This window comes from Rhinoderma darwinii, unplaced genomic scaffold (assembly GCF_050947455.1).
Source record: "Rhinoderma darwinii isolate aRhiDar2 unplaced genomic scaffold, aRhiDar2.hap1 Scaffold_609, whole genome shotgun sequence".
Taxonomy (NCBI): Eukaryota; Metazoa; Chordata; class Amphibia; order Anura; family Rhinodermatidae; genus Rhinoderma; species Rhinoderma darwinii.
This window is the reverse complement of record NW_027464164.1, coordinates 111,301-129,897: the sequence shown is the minus strand read 5'-3', so window position 1 is coordinate 129,897 and position 18,597 is coordinate 111,301. Positions and strand designations below refer to the sequence as shown.

At 41.9% G+C, this 18,597-nt stretch overlaps 74 pseudogenes; all 74 read left to right on the top strand.

The window, feature by feature from the left end:
- The first annotated feature begins 154 nt into the window (after positions 1–154).
- On the top strand, positions 155–273 carry LOC142726019 (5S ribosomal RNA; annotated as a pseudogene).
- Positions 274–340: 67 nt separating this feature from the next.
- LOC142726070 (5S ribosomal RNA) lies at positions 341–459 on the top strand (annotated as a pseudogene).
- A 253-nt stretch (positions 460–712) lies between these two features.
- Positions 713–831, top strand: LOC142725572 (5S ribosomal RNA; annotated as a pseudogene).
- Positions 832–1,086: 255 nt separating this feature from the next.
- LOC142726021 (5S ribosomal RNA) lies at positions 1,087–1,205 on the top strand (annotated as a pseudogene).
- A 67-nt stretch (positions 1,206–1,272) lies between these two features.
- LOC142725564 (5S ribosomal RNA) lies at positions 1,273–1,391 on the top strand (annotated as a pseudogene).
- Positions 1,392–1,644: 253 nt separating this feature from the next.
- LOC142725637 (5S ribosomal RNA) lies at positions 1,645–1,763 on the top strand (annotated as a pseudogene).
- A 253-nt stretch (positions 1,764–2,016) lies between these two features.
- Positions 2,017–2,135, top strand: LOC142726026 (5S ribosomal RNA; annotated as a pseudogene).
- A 67-nt stretch (positions 2,136–2,202) lies between these two features.
- Positions 2,203–2,321, top strand: LOC142726082 (5S ribosomal RNA; annotated as a pseudogene).
- A 253-nt stretch (positions 2,322–2,574) lies between these two features.
- Positions 2,575–2,693, top strand: LOC142726080 (5S ribosomal RNA; annotated as a pseudogene).
- Positions 2,694–2,760: 67 nt separating this feature from the next.
- On the top strand, positions 2,761–2,879 carry LOC142725644 (5S ribosomal RNA; annotated as a pseudogene).
- Positions 2,880–2,946: 67 nt separating this feature from the next.
- Positions 2,947–3,065, top strand: LOC142725801 (5S ribosomal RNA; annotated as a pseudogene).
- Positions 3,066–3,132: 67 nt separating this feature from the next.
- On the top strand, positions 3,133–3,251 carry LOC142725859 (5S ribosomal RNA; annotated as a pseudogene).
- A 67-nt stretch (positions 3,252–3,318) lies between these two features.
- On the top strand, positions 3,319–3,437 carry LOC142725981 (5S ribosomal RNA; annotated as a pseudogene).
- Positions 3,438–3,504: 67 nt separating this feature from the next.
- Positions 3,505–3,623, top strand: LOC142725785 (5S ribosomal RNA; annotated as a pseudogene).
- A 67-nt stretch (positions 3,624–3,690) lies between these two features.
- On the top strand, positions 3,691–3,809 carry LOC142725657 (5S ribosomal RNA; annotated as a pseudogene).
- A 67-nt stretch (positions 3,810–3,876) lies between these two features.
- On the top strand, positions 3,877–3,995 carry LOC142725950 (5S ribosomal RNA; annotated as a pseudogene).
- A 67-nt stretch (positions 3,996–4,062) lies between these two features.
- Positions 4,063–4,181, top strand: LOC142725874 (5S ribosomal RNA; annotated as a pseudogene).
- A 67-nt stretch (positions 4,182–4,248) lies between these two features.
- LOC142726084 (5S ribosomal RNA) lies at positions 4,249–4,367 on the top strand (annotated as a pseudogene).
- Positions 4,368–4,434: 67 nt separating this feature from the next.
- On the top strand, positions 4,435–4,553 carry LOC142725587 (5S ribosomal RNA; annotated as a pseudogene).
- A 67-nt stretch (positions 4,554–4,620) lies between these two features.
- Positions 4,621–4,739, top strand: LOC142725991 (5S ribosomal RNA; annotated as a pseudogene).
- A 67-nt stretch (positions 4,740–4,806) lies between these two features.
- LOC142726022 (5S ribosomal RNA) lies at positions 4,807–4,925 on the top strand (annotated as a pseudogene).
- A 253-nt stretch (positions 4,926–5,178) lies between these two features.
- On the top strand, positions 5,179–5,297 carry LOC142725780 (5S ribosomal RNA; annotated as a pseudogene).
- A 253-nt stretch (positions 5,298–5,550) lies between these two features.
- On the top strand, positions 5,551–5,669 carry LOC142725983 (5S ribosomal RNA; annotated as a pseudogene).
- A 67-nt stretch (positions 5,670–5,736) lies between these two features.
- Positions 5,737–5,855, top strand: LOC142725958 (5S ribosomal RNA; annotated as a pseudogene).
- A 67-nt stretch (positions 5,856–5,922) lies between these two features.
- LOC142725885 (5S ribosomal RNA) lies at positions 5,923–6,041 on the top strand (annotated as a pseudogene).
- Positions 6,042–6,108: 67 nt separating this feature from the next.
- LOC142725760 (5S ribosomal RNA) lies at positions 6,109–6,227 on the top strand (annotated as a pseudogene).
- A 67-nt stretch (positions 6,228–6,294) lies between these two features.
- Positions 6,295–6,413, top strand: LOC142725636 (5S ribosomal RNA; annotated as a pseudogene).
- Positions 6,414–6,480: 67 nt separating this feature from the next.
- Positions 6,481–6,599, top strand: LOC142725712 (5S ribosomal RNA; annotated as a pseudogene).
- Positions 6,600–6,852: 253 nt separating this feature from the next.
- LOC142725711 (5S ribosomal RNA) lies at positions 6,853–6,971 on the top strand (annotated as a pseudogene).
- Positions 6,972–7,224: 253 nt separating this feature from the next.
- Positions 7,225–7,343, top strand: LOC142725692 (5S ribosomal RNA; annotated as a pseudogene).
- A 67-nt stretch (positions 7,344–7,410) lies between these two features.
- Positions 7,411–7,529, top strand: LOC142726101 (5S ribosomal RNA; annotated as a pseudogene).
- Positions 7,530–7,596: 67 nt separating this feature from the next.
- On the top strand, positions 7,597–7,715 carry LOC142725729 (5S ribosomal RNA; annotated as a pseudogene).
- Positions 7,716–7,782: 67 nt separating this feature from the next.
- On the top strand, positions 7,783–7,901 carry LOC142725844 (5S ribosomal RNA; annotated as a pseudogene).
- A 67-nt stretch (positions 7,902–7,968) lies between these two features.
- LOC142725613 (5S ribosomal RNA) lies at positions 7,969–8,087 on the top strand (annotated as a pseudogene).
- A 67-nt stretch (positions 8,088–8,154) lies between these two features.
- LOC142725730 (5S ribosomal RNA) lies at positions 8,155–8,273 on the top strand (annotated as a pseudogene).
- A 253-nt stretch (positions 8,274–8,526) lies between these two features.
- LOC142726118 (5S ribosomal RNA) lies at positions 8,527–8,645 on the top strand (annotated as a pseudogene).
- Positions 8,646–8,712: 67 nt separating this feature from the next.
- On the top strand, positions 8,713–8,831 carry LOC142725720 (5S ribosomal RNA; annotated as a pseudogene).
- A 67-nt stretch (positions 8,832–8,898) lies between these two features.
- On the top strand, positions 8,899–9,017 carry LOC142725793 (5S ribosomal RNA; annotated as a pseudogene).
- Positions 9,018–9,084: 67 nt separating this feature from the next.
- On the top strand, positions 9,085–9,203 carry LOC142725611 (5S ribosomal RNA; annotated as a pseudogene).
- Positions 9,204–9,270: 67 nt separating this feature from the next.
- LOC142725718 (5S ribosomal RNA) lies at positions 9,271–9,389 on the top strand (annotated as a pseudogene).
- A 67-nt stretch (positions 9,390–9,456) lies between these two features.
- On the top strand, positions 9,457–9,575 carry LOC142725686 (5S ribosomal RNA; annotated as a pseudogene).
- Positions 9,576–9,642: 67 nt separating this feature from the next.
- Positions 9,643–9,761, top strand: LOC142725635 (5S ribosomal RNA; annotated as a pseudogene).
- Positions 9,762–9,828: 67 nt separating this feature from the next.
- Positions 9,829–9,947, top strand: LOC142725709 (5S ribosomal RNA; annotated as a pseudogene).
- Positions 9,948–10,014: 67 nt separating this feature from the next.
- Positions 10,015–10,133, top strand: LOC142725970 (5S ribosomal RNA; annotated as a pseudogene).
- A 67-nt stretch (positions 10,134–10,200) lies between these two features.
- On the top strand, positions 10,201–10,319 carry LOC142725586 (5S ribosomal RNA; annotated as a pseudogene).
- Positions 10,320–10,386: 67 nt separating this feature from the next.
- On the top strand, positions 10,387–10,505 carry LOC142726100 (5S ribosomal RNA; annotated as a pseudogene).
- Positions 10,506–10,572: 67 nt separating this feature from the next.
- On the top strand, positions 10,573–10,691 carry LOC142725763 (5S ribosomal RNA; annotated as a pseudogene).
- A 67-nt stretch (positions 10,692–10,758) lies between these two features.
- Positions 10,759–10,877, top strand: LOC142725930 (5S ribosomal RNA; annotated as a pseudogene).
- Positions 10,878–10,944: 67 nt separating this feature from the next.
- On the top strand, positions 10,945–11,063 carry LOC142726014 (5S ribosomal RNA; annotated as a pseudogene).
- A 67-nt stretch (positions 11,064–11,130) lies between these two features.
- On the top strand, positions 11,131–11,249 carry LOC142725571 (5S ribosomal RNA; annotated as a pseudogene).
- Positions 11,250–11,316: 67 nt separating this feature from the next.
- LOC142725649 (5S ribosomal RNA) lies at positions 11,317–11,435 on the top strand (annotated as a pseudogene).
- A 253-nt stretch (positions 11,436–11,688) lies between these two features.
- LOC142725891 (5S ribosomal RNA) lies at positions 11,689–11,807 on the top strand (annotated as a pseudogene).
- Positions 11,808–11,874: 67 nt separating this feature from the next.
- Positions 11,875–11,993, top strand: LOC142726036 (5S ribosomal RNA; annotated as a pseudogene).
- A 67-nt stretch (positions 11,994–12,060) lies between these two features.
- Positions 12,061–12,179, top strand: LOC142726012 (5S ribosomal RNA; annotated as a pseudogene).
- A 439-nt stretch (positions 12,180–12,618) lies between these two features.
- LOC142725862 (5S ribosomal RNA) lies at positions 12,619–12,737 on the top strand (annotated as a pseudogene).
- Positions 12,738–12,804: 67 nt separating this feature from the next.
- On the top strand, positions 12,805–12,923 carry LOC142725824 (5S ribosomal RNA; annotated as a pseudogene).
- A 253-nt stretch (positions 12,924–13,176) lies between these two features.
- LOC142725585 (5S ribosomal RNA) lies at positions 13,177–13,295 on the top strand (annotated as a pseudogene).
- A 67-nt stretch (positions 13,296–13,362) lies between these two features.
- On the top strand, positions 13,363–13,481 carry LOC142725895 (5S ribosomal RNA; annotated as a pseudogene).
- Positions 13,482–13,548: 67 nt separating this feature from the next.
- LOC142725762 (5S ribosomal RNA) lies at positions 13,549–13,667 on the top strand (annotated as a pseudogene).
- Positions 13,668–13,734: 67 nt separating this feature from the next.
- Positions 13,735–13,853, top strand: LOC142725973 (5S ribosomal RNA; annotated as a pseudogene).
- A 666-nt stretch (positions 13,854–14,519) lies between these two features.
- Positions 14,520–14,638, top strand: LOC142725584 (5S ribosomal RNA; annotated as a pseudogene).
- Positions 14,639–15,077: 439 nt separating this feature from the next.
- Positions 15,078–15,196, top strand: LOC142725667 (5S ribosomal RNA; annotated as a pseudogene).
- Positions 15,197–15,263: 67 nt separating this feature from the next.
- On the top strand, positions 15,264–15,382 carry LOC142725648 (5S ribosomal RNA; annotated as a pseudogene).
- A 67-nt stretch (positions 15,383–15,449) lies between these two features.
- LOC142725910 (5S ribosomal RNA) lies at positions 15,450–15,568 on the top strand (annotated as a pseudogene).
- Positions 15,569–15,635: 67 nt separating this feature from the next.
- Positions 15,636–15,754, top strand: LOC142725916 (5S ribosomal RNA; annotated as a pseudogene).
- A 67-nt stretch (positions 15,755–15,821) lies between these two features.
- On the top strand, positions 15,822–15,940 carry LOC142725728 (5S ribosomal RNA; annotated as a pseudogene).
- Positions 15,941–16,007: 67 nt separating this feature from the next.
- LOC142725665 (5S ribosomal RNA) lies at positions 16,008–16,126 on the top strand (annotated as a pseudogene).
- Positions 16,127–16,193: 67 nt separating this feature from the next.
- On the top strand, positions 16,194–16,312 carry LOC142725647 (5S ribosomal RNA; annotated as a pseudogene).
- Positions 16,313–16,751: 439 nt separating this feature from the next.
- On the top strand, positions 16,752–16,870 carry LOC142725646 (5S ribosomal RNA; annotated as a pseudogene).
- A 625-nt stretch (positions 16,871–17,495) lies between these two features.
- LOC142725634 (5S ribosomal RNA) lies at positions 17,496–17,614 on the top strand (annotated as a pseudogene).
- Positions 17,615–17,681: 67 nt separating this feature from the next.
- LOC142725822 (5S ribosomal RNA) lies at positions 17,682–17,800 on the top strand (annotated as a pseudogene).
- A 253-nt stretch (positions 17,801–18,053) lies between these two features.
- Positions 18,054–18,172, top strand: LOC142725656 (5S ribosomal RNA; annotated as a pseudogene).
- A 67-nt stretch (positions 18,173–18,239) lies between these two features.
- LOC142725896 (5S ribosomal RNA) lies at positions 18,240–18,358 on the top strand (annotated as a pseudogene).
- A 67-nt stretch (positions 18,359–18,425) lies between these two features.
- On the top strand, positions 18,426–18,544 carry LOC142725698 (5S ribosomal RNA; annotated as a pseudogene).
- The last annotated feature ends 53 nt before the right edge of the window (positions 18,545–18,597 follow it).

Sequence of the window (18,597 nt, the reverse complement as noted above, 5' to 3'; positions counted from 1 at the left end):
CTTGTCAGATCGCAGACGTTACACAGCTTAAGGCCTCGCTATTACCAGTGTGGGAGACTGTCTGGGAATCCGTGGTGCTGTTGAATTTTTTTTATGTCGTTTAGATTTTGTTTCACAATCGATTAAAAAGGACTATGGATTAAAGCATTTTAATGTCAATGGCCATTCTAAGCTGAATGTCCCTGCTCTCGTCAGATCGCAGACGTTACACAGCTTAAGGCCTTGCTAGTACCAGTGTGGGAGACTGTCTGGGAATCCGTGGTGTGGTTGACTTTTTATTATGTTTTTTAGATTTTGTTTCACAATAGATTAAATAGGACTATGGATTAAGGCTTTTAATGTCAATGGCCATTCTAAGCTGAATGTGCCTGCTCTCGTCAGATCACAGAAGTTACACAGCTTAAGGCCTCGCTAGTACCAGTGTGGCAGACTGGCTGGGAATCCGTGGTGCGGTTGACTTTTCATTATGGCGTTTAGATTTTGTTTCACAATCGATTAAAAAGGACTATGGATTAAAGCATTTAATGTCAATGGCCATTCTAAGCTGAATGTGCATGCTCTCGTTAGATCACAGAAGTTACACAGCTTAACGCCTCGCTAGTACCAGTGTGGGAGACTGTCTGGGAATCCGTGGTGCGGTTGACTTTTTATTATGTCGTTTAGATTTTGTTTCACAATCGATTAAAAAGGACTATGGATTAAAGCATTTAATGTCAATGGCCATTCTAAGCTGAATGTGCCTGCTCTCGTCAGATCGCAGAAGTTACAAAGCTTAAGTCCTCGCTAGTACCAGTGTGGGAGACTGTCTGGGAATCCGTGGTGCTGTTAAATTTTTATTATGTCGTTTAGATTTTGTTTCACAATCGATTAAAAAGGACTATGGATTAAAGCATTTTAATGTCAATGGCCATTCTAAGCTGAATGTCCCTGCTCTTGTCAGATCGCAGACGTTACACAGCTTAAGGCCTCGCTATTACCAGTGTGGGAGACTGTCTGGGAATCCGTGGTGCTGTTGAATTTTTTTTATGTCGTTTAGATTTTGTTTCACAATCGATTAAAAAGGACTATGGATTAAAGCATTTTAATGTCAATGGCCATTCTAAGCTGAATGTCCCTGCTCTCGTCAGATCGCAGACGTTACACAGCTTAAGGCCTTGCTAGTACCAGTGTGGGAGACTGTCTGGGAATCCGTGGTGTGGTTGACTTTTTATTATGTTTTTTAGATTTTGTTTCACAATAGATTAAATAGGACTATGGATTAAGGCTTTTAATGTCAATGGCCATTCTCAGCTGAATGTGCCTGCTCTCGTCAGATCACAGAAGTTACACAGCTTAAGGCCTCGCTAGTACCAGTGTGGCAGACTGGCTGGGAATCCGTGGTGCGGTTGACTTTTCATTATGGCGTTTAGATTTTGTTTCACAATCGATTAAAAAGGACTATGGATTAAAGCATTTAATGTCAATGGCCATTCTAAGCTGAATGTGCATGCTCTCGTTAGATCACAGAAGTTACACAGCTTAACGCCTCGCTAGTACCAGTGTGGGAGACTGTCTGGGAATCCGTGGTGCGGTTGAATTTTTATTATGTCGTTTAGATTTTGTTTCACAATCGATTTAAAAGGACTATGGATTAAAGCATTTAATGTCAATGGCCATTCTAAGCTGAATGTCCCTGCTCTCGTCAGATCGCAGAAGTTACACAGCTTAAGGCCTCGCTAGTACCAGTGTGGGAGACTGTCTGGGAATCCGTGGTGCGGTTGACTTTTTATTATGTCGTTTAGATTTTGTTTCACAATCAATTAAATAGGACTATGGATTAAAGCATTTAATGTCAATGGCTATTCTAAGCTGAATGTCTCTGCTCTCGGCAGATCGCAGAAGTTACACAGCTTAAGGCCTCGCTGGTACCAGTGTGGGAGACAGTCTGGGAATCCGTGGTGAGGTTGACTTTTTATTATGTCGTTTAGATTTTGTTTCACAATCGATTAAAAAGGACTATGGATTAAAGCATTTAATGTCAATGGCCATTCTAAGCTGAATGTGCCTTCTCTCGTCAGATCGCAGAAGTTACACAGCTTAAGGCCTCGCTAGTACCAGTGTGGGAGACTGTCTGGGAATCCGTGGTGCGGTAGACTTTTTATTATGTCGTTTAGATTTTGTTTCACAATCGATTAAAAAGGACTATGGATTAAAGCATTTAATGTCAATGGCCATTCTAAGCTGAATGTCCCTGCTCTCGTCAGATTGCAGAAGTTACACAGCTTAAGCCCTCGCTAGTACCAGTGTGGGAGACTGTCTGGGAATCCGTGGTGCAGTTGACTTTTTATTATGTTGTTTAGATTTTGTTTCACAATAGATTAAATAGGACTATGGATTAAGGCTTTTAATGTTAATGGCCATTTTAAGCTGAATGTGCCTGCTCTCGTCAGAACGCAGAAGTTACACAGCTTAAGGCCTCGCTAGTACCAGCGTTTGAGACTGTCTGGGAATCCGTGGTGCGGTTGAATTTTTATTATGTCGTTTAGATTTTGTTTCACAATCGATTAAAAAGGACTATGGATTAAAGCATTTAATGTCAATGGCCATTCTAAGCTGAATGTCCCTGCTCTCGTCAGTTCGCAGAAGTTACACAGCTTAAGCCCTCGCTAGTACCAGTGTGGGAGACTGTCTGGGAATCCGTGGTGCGGTTGACTTTTTATTATGTTGTTTAGATTGTGTTTCACAATAGATTAAATAGGACTATGGATTAAGGCTTTTAATGTCAATGGCCATTCTAAGCTGAATGTGCCTGCTCTCGTCAGATCGCAGAAGTTACACAGCTTAAGGCCTCGCTAGTACCAGTGTGGGAGACTGTCTGGGAATTCGTGGTGCGGTTGACTTTTTATTATGTCGTTTAGATTTTGTTTCACAATCGATTAAAAAGGACTATGGATTAAAGCATTTAATGTCAATGGCCATTCTAAGCTGAATGTGCCTGCTCTCGTCAGATCGCAGAAGTTACACAGCTTAAGGCTTTGCTAGTACCAGTGTGGGAGACTGTATGGGAATCCGTGGTGCTGTTGAATTTTTATTATGTCGTTTAGATTTTGTTTCACAATCGATTAAAAAGGACTATGGATTAAAGCATTTAATGTCAATGGCCATTCTAAGCTGAATGTCCCTGCTCTCGTCAGATCGCAGAAGTTACACAGCTTAAGGCCTTGCTAGTACCAGTGTGGGAGACTGTCTGGGAATCCGTGGTGTGGTTGACTTTTTATTATGTTGTTTAGATTTTATTTCACAATAGATTAAATAGGACTATGGATTAAGGCTTTTAATGTCAATGGCCATTCTAAGCTGAATGTGCCTGCTCTCGTCAGATCGCAGAAGTTACACAGCTTAAGGCCTCGCTAGTACCAGTGTGGCAGACTGTCTGGGAATCCGTGGTGCGGTTGAATTTTTATTATGTCGTTTAGATTTTGTTTCACAATCGATTAAAAAGGACTATGGATTAAAGCATTTAATGTCAATGGCAATTCTAAGCCGAATGTGCCTGCTCTCATCAGATCGCAGAAGTTACACAGCTTAAGGCCTCGCTAGTACCAGTGTGGGAGACTGTCTGGGAATCCGTGGTGCGGTTGACTTTTTATTATGTCGTTTAAATTTTGTTTCACAATCGATTAAAAAGGACTATGGATTAAAGCATTTAATGTCAATGGCCATTCTAAGCTGAATGTGCCTGCTCTCGTCAGATCGCAGAAGTTACACAGCTTAAGGCCTCGCTAGTACCAGTGTGGGAGACTGTCTGGGAATCCGTGGTGCTGTTGAATTTTTATTATGTCGTTTAGATTTTGTTTCACAATCGATTAAAAAGGACTATGGATTAAAGCATTTAATGTCAATGGCCATTCTAAGCTGAATGTCCCTGCTCTCGTCAGATTGCAGAAGTTACACAGCTTAAGGCCTCGCTAGTACCAGTGTGGGAGACTGTCTGGGAATCCGTGGTGTGGTTGACTTTTTATCATGTCGTTTAGATTTTGTTTCACAATAGATTAAATAGGACTATGGATTAAAACATTTAACGTCAATGGCCATTCTAAGCTGAATGTGCCTGCTCTGGTCAGAACGCAGAAGTTACACAGCTTAAGGCCTCGCTAGTACCAGTGTGGGAGACTGTCTGGGAATCCGTGGTGCGGTTGATTTTTTATTATGTCGTTTAGATTTTGTTTCACAATCGATTAAAAAGGACTATGGATTAAAGCATTTAATGTCAATGGCCATTCTAAGCTGAATGTCCCTGCTCTCGCCAGATCGCAGAAGTTACACAGCTTAAGGCCTCGCTATTACCAGTGTGGGAGACTGTCTGGGAATCCGTGGTGCGGTTGACTTTTTATTATGTCGTTTAGATTTTGTTTCACAATCGATTAAAAAGGACTATGGATTAAAGCATTTAATGTCAATGGCCATTCTAAGCTGAATGTGCCTGCTCTCGTCAGATCGCAGAAGTTACACAGCTTAAGGCCTCGCTAGTACCAGTGTGGGAGACTGTCTGGGAATCCGTGGTGCGGTTGACTTTTTATTATGTCGTTTAGATTTTGTTTCACAATCGATTAAAAAGGACTATGGATTAAAGCATTTAATGTCAATGGCCATTCTAAGCTGAATGTGCCTGCTCTCGTCAGATCGCAGAAGTTACACAGCTTAAGGCCTCGCTAGTACCAGTGTGGGAGACTGTCTGTGTATCCGTGGTGCGGTTGACTTTTTATTATGGCGTTTAGATTTTGTTTCACAATCGATTAAAAAGGACTATGGATTAAAGCATTTAATGTCAATGGCCATTCTAAGCTGAATGTGCCTGCTCTCGTTAGATCACAGAAGTTACACAGCTTAAGGCCTCGTTAGTACCAGTGTGGGAGACTGTCTGGGAATCTGTGGTGCGGTTGCCTTTTTATTATGTCGTTTAGATTTTGTTTCACAATAGATTAAAAAGGACTATGGATTAAAGCATTTAATGTCAATCGCCATTCTAAGCTGAATGTCCCTGCTCTCGCAACATCGCAGAAGTTACACAGCTTAAGGCCTCGCTATTACCAGTGTGGGAGACTGTCTGGGAATCCGTGGTGCGGTTGACTTTTTATTATGTCGTTTAGATTTTGTTTCACAATCGATTAAAAAGGACTATGGATTAAAGCATTTAATGTCAATGGCCATTCTAAGCTGAATGTGCCTGCTCTCGTTAGATCACAGAAGTTACACAGCTTAAGGCCTCGTTAGTACCAGTGTGGGAGACTGTCTGGGAATCCGTGGTGCGGTTGACTTTTTATTATGTCGTTTAGATTTTGTTTCACAATCGATTAAATAGGACTATGGATTAAAGCATTTAACGTCAATGGCCATTCTAAGCTGAATGTGCATGCTCTCGTCAGATCGCAGAAGTTTCACAGCTTAAGGCCTCGCTAGTACCAGTGTGGGAGACTGTCTGGGAATCCGTGGTGCGGTTGAATTTTTATTATGTCGTTTAGATTTTGTTTCACAATCGATTAAAAAGGACTATGGATTAAAGCATTTAATGTCAATGGCCATTCTAAGCTGAATGTCCCTGCTCTCGTCAGATCGCAGAAGTTACACAGCTTAAGGCCTCGCTAGTACCAGTGTGGGAGACTGTCTGTGAATCCGTGGTGCGGTCGACTTTATATTATGTCGTTTAGATTTTGTTTCACAATCGATTAAAAAGGACTATGGATTAAAGCATTTAATGTCAATGGCCATTCTAAGCTGAATGTGCCTTCTCTCGTCAGATCGCAGAAGTTACACAGCTTAAGGCCTCGCTAGTACCAGTGTGGGAGACTGTCTGGGAAACCGTGGTGCGGTTGACTTTTTATTATGTCGTTTAGATTTTGCTTCACAATCGATTAAAAAGGACTATGGATTAAAGCATTTAATGTCAATGGCCATTCTAAGCTGAATGTGCCTGCTCTCGTCAGATCGCAGAAGTTACACAGCTTAAGGCCTCGCTAGTACCAGTGTGGGAGACTGTCTGGGAATCTATGGTGCGGTTGACTTTTTATTATGTCGTTTAGATTTTGTTTCACAATAGATTAAATAGGACTATGGATTAAAGCATTTAACGTCGATGGCCATTCTAAGCTGAATGTGCCTGCTCTCGTCAGAACGCAGAAGTTACACAGCTTAAGGCCTCGCTAGTACCAGTGTGGGAGACTGTCTGGGAATCCGTGGTGCGGTTGAATTTTTATTATGTCGTTTAGATTTTGTTTCACAATTGATTAAAAAGGACTATGGATTAAAGCATTTAATGTCAATGGCCATTCTAAGCTGAATGTCCCTGCTCTCGTCAGATCGCAGAAGTTACACAGCTTAAGGCCTCGCTAGTACCAGTGTGGGAGACTGTCTGGGAATCCGTGGTGCGGTTGACTTTTTACTATGTTGTTTAGATTTTGTTTCACAATAGATTAAATAGGACTATGGATTAAGGCTTTTAATATCAATGGCCATTCTAAGCTGAATGTGCCTGCTCTCGTCAGATCGCAGAAGTTACACAGCTTAAGGCCTCGCTAGTACCAGTGTGGGAGACTGTCTGGGAATCCGTGGTGCGGTTGACTTTTTATTATGTCGTTTAGATTTTGTTTCACAATCGATTAAAAAGGACTATGGAATAAAGCATTTAATGTCAATGGCCATTCTAAGCTGAATGTCCCTGCTCTCGTCAGATCGCAGAAGTTACACAGTTTAAGGCCTCGCTAGTACTAGTGTGGGAGACTGTCTGGGAATCCATGGTGGGGTTGACTTTTTATTATGTCGTTTAGATTTTGTTTCACAATCGATTAAAAAGGACTATGGATTAAGGCTTTTAATATCAATGGCCATTCTAAGCTGAATGTGCCTGCTCTCGTCAGATCGCAGAAGTTACACAGCTTAAGGCCTCGCTAGTACCAGTGTGGGAGACTGTCTGGGAATCCGTGGTGCGGTTGACTTTATATTATGTCGTTTAGATTTTGTTTCACAATCGATTAAAAAGGACTATGGAATAAAGCATTTAATGTCAATGGCCATTCTAAGCTGAATGTCCCTGCTCTCGTCAGATCGCAGAAGTTACACAGTTTAAGGCCTCGCTAGTACTAGTGTGGGAGACTGTCTGGGAATCCATGGTGGGGTTGACTTTTTATTATGTCGTTTAGATTTTGTTTCACAATCGATTAAAAAGGACTATGGATTAAAGCATTTAATGTCAATGGCCATTCTAAGCTGAATGTGCCTGCTCTCGTCAGATCGCAGAAGTTACACAGCTTAAGGCCTCGCTAGTACCAGTGTGGGAGACTGTCTGGGAATCCGTGGTGCGGTTGCCTTTTTATTATGTCGTTTAGATTTTGTTTCACAATAGATTAAATAGGACTATGGATTAAAGCATTTAACGTCAATGGCCATTCTAAGCTGAATGTGTATGCTCTCGTCAGAACGCAGAAGTTACACAGCTTAAGGCCTCGCTAGTACCAGTGTGGGAGACTGTCTGGGAATCCGTGGTGCGGTTGAATTTTTATTATGTCGTTTAGATTTTGTTTCACAATCGATTAAAAATGACTATGGATTAAAGCATTTAATGTCAATGGCCATTCTAAGCTGAATGTCCCTGCTCTCGTCAGATCGCAGAAGTTACACAGCTTAAGGCCTCGCTAGTACCAGTGTGGGAGACTGTCTGGGAATCCGTGGTGTGGTTGACTTTTTATTATGTTGTTTAGATTTTGTTTCACAATAGATTAAATAGGACTATGGATTAAGGCTTTTAATGTCAATGGCCATTCTAAGCTGAATGTGCCTGCTCTCGTCAGATCGCAGAAGTTACACAGCTTAAGGCCTCGCTAGTACCAGTGTGGGAGACTGTCTGGGAATCCGTGGTGCGGGTGACTTTTTATTATGTCGTTTAGATTTTGTTTCACAATCGATTAAATAGGACTATGGATTAAAGCATTTAATGTCAATGGCCATTCTAAGCTGAATGTGCCTGCTCTCGTTAGATCGCAGAAGTTACACAGCTTAAGGCCTCGCTAGTACCAGTGTGGGAGACTGTCTGGGAATCCGTGGTGCGGTTGACTTTTTATAATGTTGTTTAGATTTTCTTTCACAATAGATTAAATAGGACTATGGATTAAGGCTTTTAATGTCAATGGCCATTCTAAGCTGAATGTGCCTGCTCTCGTCAGATCGCAGAAGTTACACAGCTTAAGGCCTCGCTAGTACCAGTGTGGGAGACTGTCTGGGAATCCGTGGTGCGGTTGACTTTTTATTATGTCGTTTAGATTTTGTTTCACAATCGATTAAATAGGACTATGGATTAAAGCATTTAACATCAATGGCCATTCTAAGCTGAATGTGCATGCTCTCGTCAGATCGCAGAAGTTTCACAGCTTAAGGCCTCGCTAGTACCAGTGTGGGAGACTGTCTGGTAATCCGTAGTGCGGTTGAATTTTTATTATGTCGTTTAGATTTTGTTTCACAATCGATTAAAAAGGACTATGGATTAAAGCGTTTAATGTCAATGGCAATTCTAAGCTGAATGTCCCTGCTCTCGTCAGATCGCAGAGGTTACACAGCTTAAGGCCTCGCTAGTACCAGTGTGGGAGACTGTCTGTGAATCCGTGGTGCGGTTGACTTTTTATTATGTCGTTTAGATTTTGTTTCACAATCGATTAAAAAGGACTATGGATTAAAGCATTTACTGTCAATGGCCATTCTAAGCTGAATGTGCCTGCTCTCGTCAGATCGCAGAAGTTACATAGCTTAAGGCCTCGCTAGTACCAGTGTGGGAGACTGTCTGGGAAACCGTGGTGCGGTTGACTTTTTATTATGTCGTTTAGATTTTGTTTCACAATCGATTAAAAAGGACTATGGATTAAAGCATATAATGTCAATGGCCATTCTAAGCTGAATGTGCCTGGTCTCGTCAGATCGCAGAAGTTACACAGCTTAAGGCCTCGCTAGTACCAGTGTGGGAGACTGTCTGGGAATCCGTGGTGCGGTTGACTTTTTATTATGTCGTTTAGATTTTGTTTCACAATAGATTAAATAGGACTATGGATTAAAGCATTTAACGTCAATGGCCATTCTAAGCTGAATGTGCCTGCTCTCGTCAGAACGCAGAAGTTACACAGCTTAAGGCCTCGCTAGTACCAGTGTGGGAGACTGTCTGGGAATCCGTGGTGCGGTTGTCTTTTTATTATGTCGTTTAGATTTTGTTTCACAATCGATTAAAAAGGACTATGGATTAAAGCATTTAATGTCAATGGCCATTCTAAGCTGAATGTGCCTGCTCTCGTCAGATCGCAGAAGTTACACAGCTTAAGGCCTCGCTAGTACCAGTGTGGGAGACTGTCTGGGAATCCGTGGTGCGGTTGACTTTTTATTATGTCGTTTAGATTTTGTTTCACAATAGATTAAATAGGACTATGGATTAAAGCATTTGACGTCAATGGCCATTCTAAGCTGAATGTGCCTGCTCTCGTCAGAACGCAGAAGTTACACAGCTTAAGGCCTCGCTAGTACCAGTGTGGGAGACTGTCTGGGAATCCGTGGTGCGGTTGAATTTTTATTATGTCGTTTAGATTTTGTTTCACAATCGATTAAAAAGGACTATGGATTAAAGCATTTAATGTCAATGGCCATTCTAAGCTGAATGTCCCTGCTCTCGTCAGATCGCAGAAGTTACACAGCTTAAGGCCTCGCTAGTACCAGTGTGGGAGACTGTCTGGGAATCCGTGGTGCGGTTGACTTTTTACTATGTTGTTTAGATTTTGTTTCACAATAGATTAAATAGGACTATGGATTAAAGCTTTTAATATCAATGGCCATTCTAAGCTGAATGTGCCTGCTCTCGTCAGATCGCAGAAGTTACACAGCTTAAGGCCTCGCTAGTACCAGTGTGGGAGACTGTCTGGGAATCCGTGGTGCGGTTGACTTTTTATTATGTCGTTTAGATTTTGTTTCACAATCGATTAAAAAGGACTATGGAATAAAGTATTTAATGTCAGTGGCCATTCTAAGCTGAATGTCCCTGCTCTCGTCAGATCGCAGAAGTTACACAGCTTAAGGCCTCGCTAGTACCAGTGTGGGAGACTGTCTGGGAATCCATGGTGCGGTTGACTTTTTATTATGTCGTTTAGATTTTGTTTCACAATCGATTAAAAAGGACTATGGATTAAAGCATTTAATGTCAATGGCCATTCTAAGCTGAATGTGCCTGCTCTCGTCAGATCGCAGAAGTTACACAGCTTAAGGCCTCGCTAGTACCAGTGTGGGAGACTGTCTGGGAATCCGTGGTGCGGTTGACTTTTTATTATGTCGTTTAGATTTTGTTTCACAATAGATTAAATAGGACTATGGATTAAAGCATTTAACGTCAATGGCCATTCTAAGCTGAATGTGTATGCTCTCGTCAGAACGCAGAAGTTACACAGCTTAAGGCCTCGCTAGTACCAGTGTGGGAGACTGTCTGGGAATCCGTGGTGCGGTTGAATTTTTATTATGTCGTTTAGATTTTGTTTCACAATCGATTAAAAATGACTATGGATTAAAGCATTTAATGTCAATGGCCATTCTAAGCTGAATGTGCCTGCTCTCGTCAGATCGCAGAAGTTACACAGCTTAAGGCCTCGCTAGTACCAGTGTGGGAGACTGTCTGGGAATCTGTGGTGTGGTTGACTTTTTATTATGTTGTTTAGATTTTGTTTCACAATAGATTAAATAGGACTATGGATTAAGGCTTTTAATGTCAATGGCCATTCTAAGCTGAATGTGCCTGCTCTCGTCAGATTGCAGAAGTTACACTGCTTAAGGCCTCGCTAGTACCAGTGTGGGAGACTGTCTGGGAATCCGTGGTGCGGTTGACTTTTTATTATGTCGTTTAGATTTTGTTTCACAATAGATTAAATAGAACTATGGATTAAAGCATTTAACGTCAATGGCCATTCTAAGCTGAATGTGCATGCTCTCGTCTGATCGCAGAAGTTACACAGCTTAAGGCCTCGCTAGTACCAGTGTGGGAGACTGTCTGGGAATCCGTGGTGCGGTTGAATTTTTATTATGTCGTTTAGATTTTGTTTCACAATCGATTAAAAAGGACTATGGATTAAAGCATTTAATGTCAATGGCCATTCTAAGCTGAATGTGCCTTCTCTCGTCAGATCGCAGAAGTTACACAGCTTAAGCCCTCGCTAGTACCAGTGTGGGAGACTGTCTGGGAATCCGTGGTGCGGTTGACTTTTTATTATGTTGTTTAGATTTTGTTTCACAATAGATTAAATAGGACTATGGATTAATGCTTTTAATGTCAATGGCCATTCTAAGCTGAATGTGCCTGCTCTCGTCAGAGCGCAGAAGTTACACAGCTTAAGGCCTCGCTAGTACCAGTGTGGGAGACTGTCTGGGAATCCGTGGTGCGGTTGACTTTTTATTATGTCGTTTAGATTTTGTTTCACAATCGATTAAATAGGACTATGGATTAAAGCATTTAACGTCAATGGCCATTCTAAGCTGAATGTGCCTTCTCTCGTCAGATCGCAGAAGTTACACAGCTTAAGGCCTCGCTAGTACCAGTGTGGGAGACTGTCTGGGAATCCGTGGTGCGGTTAAATTTTTATTATGTCGTTTAGATTTTGTTTCACAATCGATTAAAAAGGACTATGGATTAAAGCATTTAATGTCAATGGCCATTCTAAGCTGAATGTCCCTGCTCTCGTCAGATCGCAGAAGTTACACAGCTTAAGGCCTCGCTAGTACCAGTGTGGAAGACTGTCTGGGAATCTGTGGTGCGGTTGACTTTTTATTATGTTGTTTAGATTTTGTTTCACAATAGATTAAATAGGACTATGGATTAAGGCTTTTAATGTCAATGGCCATTCTAAGCTGAATGTGCCTGCTCTCGTCAGATCGCAGAAGTTACACTGCTTAAGGCCTCGCTAGTACCAGTGTGGGAGACTGTCTGGGATTCCGTGGTGCGGTTGACTTTTTATTATGTCGTTTAGATTTTGTTTCACAATAGATTAAATAGAACTATGGATTAAAGCATTTAACGTCAATGGCCATTCTAAGCTGAATGTGCATGCTCTCGTCTGATCGCAGAAGTTACACAGCTTAAGGCCTCGCTAGTACCAGTGTGGGAGACTGTCTGGGAATCCGTGGTGCGGTTGAATTTTTATTATGTCGTTTAGATTTTGTTTCACAATCGATTAAAAAGGACTATGGATTAAAGCGCTTAATGTCAATGGCCATTCTAAGCTGAATGTCCCTGCTCTCGTCAGATCGCAGAAGTTACACAGCTTAAGGCCTTGCTAATACCAGTGTGGGAGACTGTCTGTGAATCCGTGGTGCGGTTGAATTTTTATTATGTCGTTTAGATTTTGTTTCACAATCGATTAAAAAGGACTATGGATTAAAGCCTTTATTGTCAATGGCCATTCTAAGCTGAATGTCCCTGCTCTCGTTAGATCGCAGAAGTTACACAGCTTAACGCCTCGCTAGTACCAGTGTGGGAGACTGTCTGGGAATCCGTGGTGCGGTTGAATTTTTATTATGTCGTTTAGATTTTGTTTCACAATCGATTAAAAAGGACTATGGATTAAAGCATTTAATGTCAATGGCCATTCTAAGCTGTATGTCCCTGCTCTCGTCAGATCGCAGAAGTTACACAGCTTAAGGCCTCGCTAGTACCAGTGTGGGAGACTGTCTGGGAATCCGTGGTGCGGTTTACTTTTTATTATGTCGTTTAGATTTTGTTTCACAATCGATTAAATAGGACTATGGATTAAAGCATTTAACGTCAATAGCCATTCTAAGCTGAATGTGCATGCTCTCGTCAGATCGCAGAAGTTACACAGCTTAAGGCCTCGCTAGTACCAGTGTGGGAGACTGTCTGGGAATCCGTGGTGCGGTTGACTTTTTATTATGTCGTTTAGATTTTGTTTCACAATCGATTAAAAAGGACTATGGATTAAAGCATTTAATGTCAATGGCCATTCTAAGCTGAATGTCCCTGCTCTCGTCAGATCACAGAAGTTACACAGCTTAAGGCCTCGCTAATACCAGTGTGGGAGACTGTCTGTGAATCCGTGGTGCGGTTGACTTTTTATTATGTCGTTTAGATTTTGTTTCACAATCGATTAAAAAGGACTATGGATTAAAGCATTTAATGTCAATGGCCATTCTAAGCTGAATGTGCCTGCTCTCGTCAGATCGCAGAAGTTACACAGCTTAAGGCCTCGCTAGTACCAGTGTGGGAGACTGTCTGGGAATCCGTGGTGCGGTTGACTTTTTATTATGTCGTTTAGATTTTGTTTCACAATCGATTAAAAAGGACTATGGATTAAAGCATTTAATGTCAATGGCCATTCTAAGCTGAATGTGCCTGCTCTCGTCAGATCGCAGAAGTTACACAGCTTAAGCCCTCGCTAGTACCAGTGTGGGAGACTGTCTGGGAATACGTGGTGTGGTTGACTTTTTATTATGTTGTTTAGATTTTGTTTCACAATAGATTAAATAGGACTATGGATTAAGACTTTTAATGTTAATGGCCATTCTAAGCTGAATGTGCCTGCTCTCGTCAGATCGCAGAAGTTACACAGCTTAAGGCCTCGCTAGTACCAGTGTGGGAGACTGTCTGGGAATCCGTGGTGTGGTTGACTTTTTATTATGTCGTTTAGATTTTGTTTCACAATCGATTAAAAAGGACTATGGATTAAAGCATTTAATGTCAATGGCCATTCTAAGCTGAATGTGCCTGCTCTCGTTAGATCGCAGAAGTTACACAGCTTAACGCCTCGCTAGTACCAGTGTGGGAGACTGTCTGGGAATCCGTGGTGCGGTTGACTTTTTATTATGTCGCTTAGATTTTGTTTCACAATAGATTAAATAGGACTATGGATTAAAGGATTAAAGGATTAAAGGATTAAAGGATTTAATGTCAATGGCCATTCTAAGCTGAATGTGCCTGCTCTCGTCAGATCGCAGAAGTTACACAGCTTTAGGGTATGTTCACACGGCCTATTTACGGACGTAAATCGGGTGTTTTTGCCCCGAATTACGTCTGAAAATAGCGCCGACAAACATCTGCCCATTGAAAGCAATGGGCAGACGTTTGTCTGTTCACACGAGGCGTATATTTACGCGCCGCTGTCAAATGACGGCGCGTAAATAGACGCCCGCGTAGAAGAAGTGACCTGTCACTTCTTTGGCCGTAATTGGAGCCGCTATTCATTGACTCCAATGAATAGCAGCGCTAATTACGGCCGTAATTGACGCGGCGTTCAAGCGCCTGCACATGCCGGTACGGCTGAATTTACGGGGATGTTTTCAGGCTGAAACATCCCCGTAATTTCAGCCGTTACGGACCCCCGCCGTGTGAACATACCCTAAGGCCTCGCTAGTACCAGTGTGGGAGACTGTCTGGGAATCCATGGTGCGGTTGACTTTTTATTATGTCGTTTAGATTTTGTTTCACAATCGATTAAAAAGGACTATGGATTAAAGCATTTAATGTCAATGGCCATTCTAAGCTGAATGTGCCTGCTCTCGTCAGATCGCAGAAGTTACACAGCTTAAGGCCTCGCTAGTACCAGTGTGGGAGACTGTCTGGGAATCCGTGGTGCGGTTGACTTTTTATTATGTCGTTTAGATTTTGTTTCACAATAGATTAAATAGGACTATGGATTAAAGCGTTTAACGTCAATGGCCGTTCTAAGCTGAATGTGTATGCTCTCGTCAGAACGCAGAAGTTACACAGCTTAAGGCCTCGCTAGTACCAGTGTGGGAGACTGTCTGGGAATCCGTGGTGCGGTTGAACTTTTATTATGTCGTTTAGATTTTGTTTCACAATCGATTAAAAAGGACTATGGATTAAAGCATTTAATGTCAATGGCCATTCTAAGCTGAATGTGCCTTCTCTCGTCAGATCGCAGAAGTTACACAGCTTAAGCCCTCGCTAGTACCAGTGTGGGAGACTGTCTGGGAATCCGTGGTGCGGTTGAATTTTTATTATGTCGTTTAGATTTTGTTTCACAATCGATTAAAAAGGACTATGGATTAAAGCATTTTATGTCAATGGCCATTCTAAGCTGAATGTCCCTGCTCTCGTCAGATCGCAGAAGTTACACAGCTTAAGGCCTCGCTAGTACCATTGTGGGAGACTGTCTGGGAATCCGTGGTGCGGTTGACTTTTTATTATGTTGTTTAGATTTTGTTTCACAATAGATTAAATAGGACTATGGATTAAGGCTTTTAATGTCAATGGCCATTCTAAGCTGAATGTGCCTGCTCTCGTCAGAGCGCAGAAGTTACACAGCTTAAGGCCTCGCTAGTACCAGTGTGGGAGACTGTCTGGGAATCCGTGGTGCGGTTGACTTTTTATTATGTCGTTTAGATTTTGTTTCACAATCGATTAAAAAGGACTATGGATTAAAGCATTTAATGTCATTGGCCATTCTAAGCTGAAAGTCCCTGCTCTCGTCAGATCGCAGAAGTTACACAGCTTAAGGCCTCGCTAGTACCAGTGTGGGAGACTGTCTGGGAATCCGTGGTGCGGTTGATATTTTATTATGTTGTTTAGATTTTGTTTCACAATAGATTAAATAGGACTATGGATTAAGGCTTTTAATGTCAATGGCCATTCTAAGCTGAATGTGCCTGCTCTCGTCAGATCGCAGAAGTTACACAGCTTAACGCCTCGCTAGTACCAGTGTGGGAGACTGTCTGGGAATCCGTGGTGCGGTTGACTTTTTATTATGTCGTTTAGATTTTGTTTCACAATAGATTAAATAGGACTATGGATTAAAGCATTTAACATCAATGGCCATTCTAAGCTGAATGTGCCTGCTCTCGTCAGATCGCAGAAGTTACACAGCTTAAGGCCTCGCTAGTACCAGTGTGGGAGACTGTCTGGGAATCCGTGGTGCGGTTGAATTTTTATTATGTCGTTTAGATTTTGTTTCACAATCGATTAAAAAGGACTATGGATTAAAGCATTTTATGTCAATGGCCATTCTAAGCTGAATGTCCCTGCTCTCGTCAGATCGCAGAAGTTACACAGCTTAAGGCCTCGCTAGTACCATTGTGGGAGACTGTCTGGGAATCCGTGGTGCGGTTGACTTTTTATTATGTTGTTTAGATTTTGTTTCACAATAGATTAAATAGGACTATGGATTAAGGCTTTTAATGTCAATGGCCATTCTAAGCTGAATGTGCCTGCTCTCGTCAGAGCGCAGAAGTTACACAGCTTAAGGCCTCGCTAGTACCAGTGTGGGAGACTGTCTGGGAATCCGTGGTGCGGTTGACTTTTTATTATGTCGTTTAGATTTTGTTTCACAATCGATTAAATAGGACTATGGATTAAAGCATTTAACGTCAATGGCCATTCTAAGCTGAATGTGCCTTCTCTCGTCAGATCGCAGAAGTTACACAGCTTAAGGCCTCGCTAGTACCAGTGTGGGAGACTGTCTGGGAATCCGTGGTGTGGTTGAATTTTTATTATGTCGTTTAGATTTTGTTTCACAATCGATTAAAAAGGACTATGGATTAAAGCGTTTCATGTCAATGGCCATTCTAAGCTGAATGTCCCTGCTCTCGTCAGATCGCAGAAGTTACACAGCTTAAGGCCTTGCTAATACCAGTGTGGGAGACTGTCTGTGAATCCGTGGTGCGGTTGAATTTTTATTATGTCGTTTAGATTTTGTTTCACAATAGATTAAATAGGACTATGGATTAAGGCTTTTAATGTCAATGGCCATTCTAAGCTGAATGTGCCTGCTCTCGTCAGAGCGCAGAAGTTACACAGCTTAAGGCCTCGCTAGTACCAGTGTGGGAGACTGTCTGGGAATCCGTGGTGCGGTTGACTTTTTATTATGTCGTTTAGATTTTGTTTCACAATCGATTAAATAGGACTATGGATTAAAGAATTTAACGTCAATGGCCATTCTAAGCTGAATGTGCCTTTTCTCGTCAGATCGCAGAAGTTACACAGCTTAAGGCCTCGCTAGTACCAGTGTGGGAGACTGTCTGGGAATCCGTGGTGCGGTTGAATTTTTATTATGTCGTTTAGATTTTGTTTCACAATCGATTAAAAAGGACTATGGATTAAAGCGTTTCATGTCAATGGCCATTCTAAGCTGAATGTCCCTGCCCTCGTCAGATCGCAGAAGTTACACAGCTTAAGGCCTTGCTAATACCAGTGTGGGAGACTGTCTGTGAATCCGTGGTGCGGTTGAATTTTTATTATGTCGTTTAGATTTTGTTTCACAATCGATTAAAAAGGACTATGGATTAAAGCCTTTATTGTCAATGGCCATTCTAAGCTGAATGTCCCTGCTCTCGTTAGATCGCAGAAGTTACACAGCTTAACGCCTCGCTAGTACCAGTGTGGGAGACTGTCTGGGAATCCGTGGTGCGGTTGAATTTTTATTATGTCGTTTAGATTTTGTTTCACAATCGATTAAAAAGGACTATGGATTAAAGCATTTAATGTCAATGGCCATTCTAAGCTGAATGTCCCTGCTCTCGTCAGATCGCAGAAGTTACACAGCTTAAGGCCTCGCTAGTACCAGTGTGGGAGACTGTCTGGGAATCCGTGGTGCGGTTGACTTTTTATTATGTCGTTTAGATTTTGTTTCACAATCGATTAAATAGGACTATGGATTAAAGCATTTAACGTCAATAGCCATTCTAAGCTGAATGTGCATGCTCTCGTCAGATCGCAGAAGTTACACAGCTTAAGGCCTCGCTAGTACCAGTGTGGGAGACTGTCTGGGAATCCGTGGTGCGGTTGACTTTTTATTATGTCGTTTAGATTTTGTTTCACAATCGATTAAAAAGGACTATGGATTAAAGCATTTAATGTCAATGGCCATTCTAAGCTGAATGTCCCTGCTCTCGTCAGATCACAGAAATTACACAGCTTAAGGCCTCGCTAATACCAGTGTGGGAGACTGTCTGTGAATCCGTGGTGCGGTTGACTTTTTATTATGTCGTTTAGATTTTGTTTCACAATCGATTAAAAAGGACTATGGATTAAAGCATTTAATGTCAATGGCCATTCTAAGCTGACTGTGCCTGCTCTCGTCAGATCGCAGAAGTTACACAGCTTAAGGCCTCGCTAGTACCAGTGTGGGAGACTGTCTGGGAATCCGTGGTGCGGTTGACTTTTTATTATGTCGTTTAGATTTTGTTTCACAATCGATTAAAAAGGACTATGGATTAAAGCATTTAATGTCAATGGCCATTCTAAGCTGAATGTGCCTGCTCTCGTCAGATCGCAGAAGTTACACAGCTTAAGCCCTCGCTAGTACCAGTGTGGGAGACTGTCTGGGAATACGTGGTGTGGTTGACTTTTTATTATGTTGTTTAGATTTTGTTTCACAATAGATTAAATAGGACTATGGATTAAGGCTTTTAATGTTAATGGCCATTCTAAGCTGAATGTGCCTGCTCTCGTCAGATCGCAGAAGTTACACAGCTTAAGGCCTCGCTAGTACCAGTTTGGGAGACTGTCTGGGAATCCGTGGTGCGGTTGACTTTTTATTATGTCGTTTAGATTTTGTTTCACAATCGATTAAAAAGGACTATGGA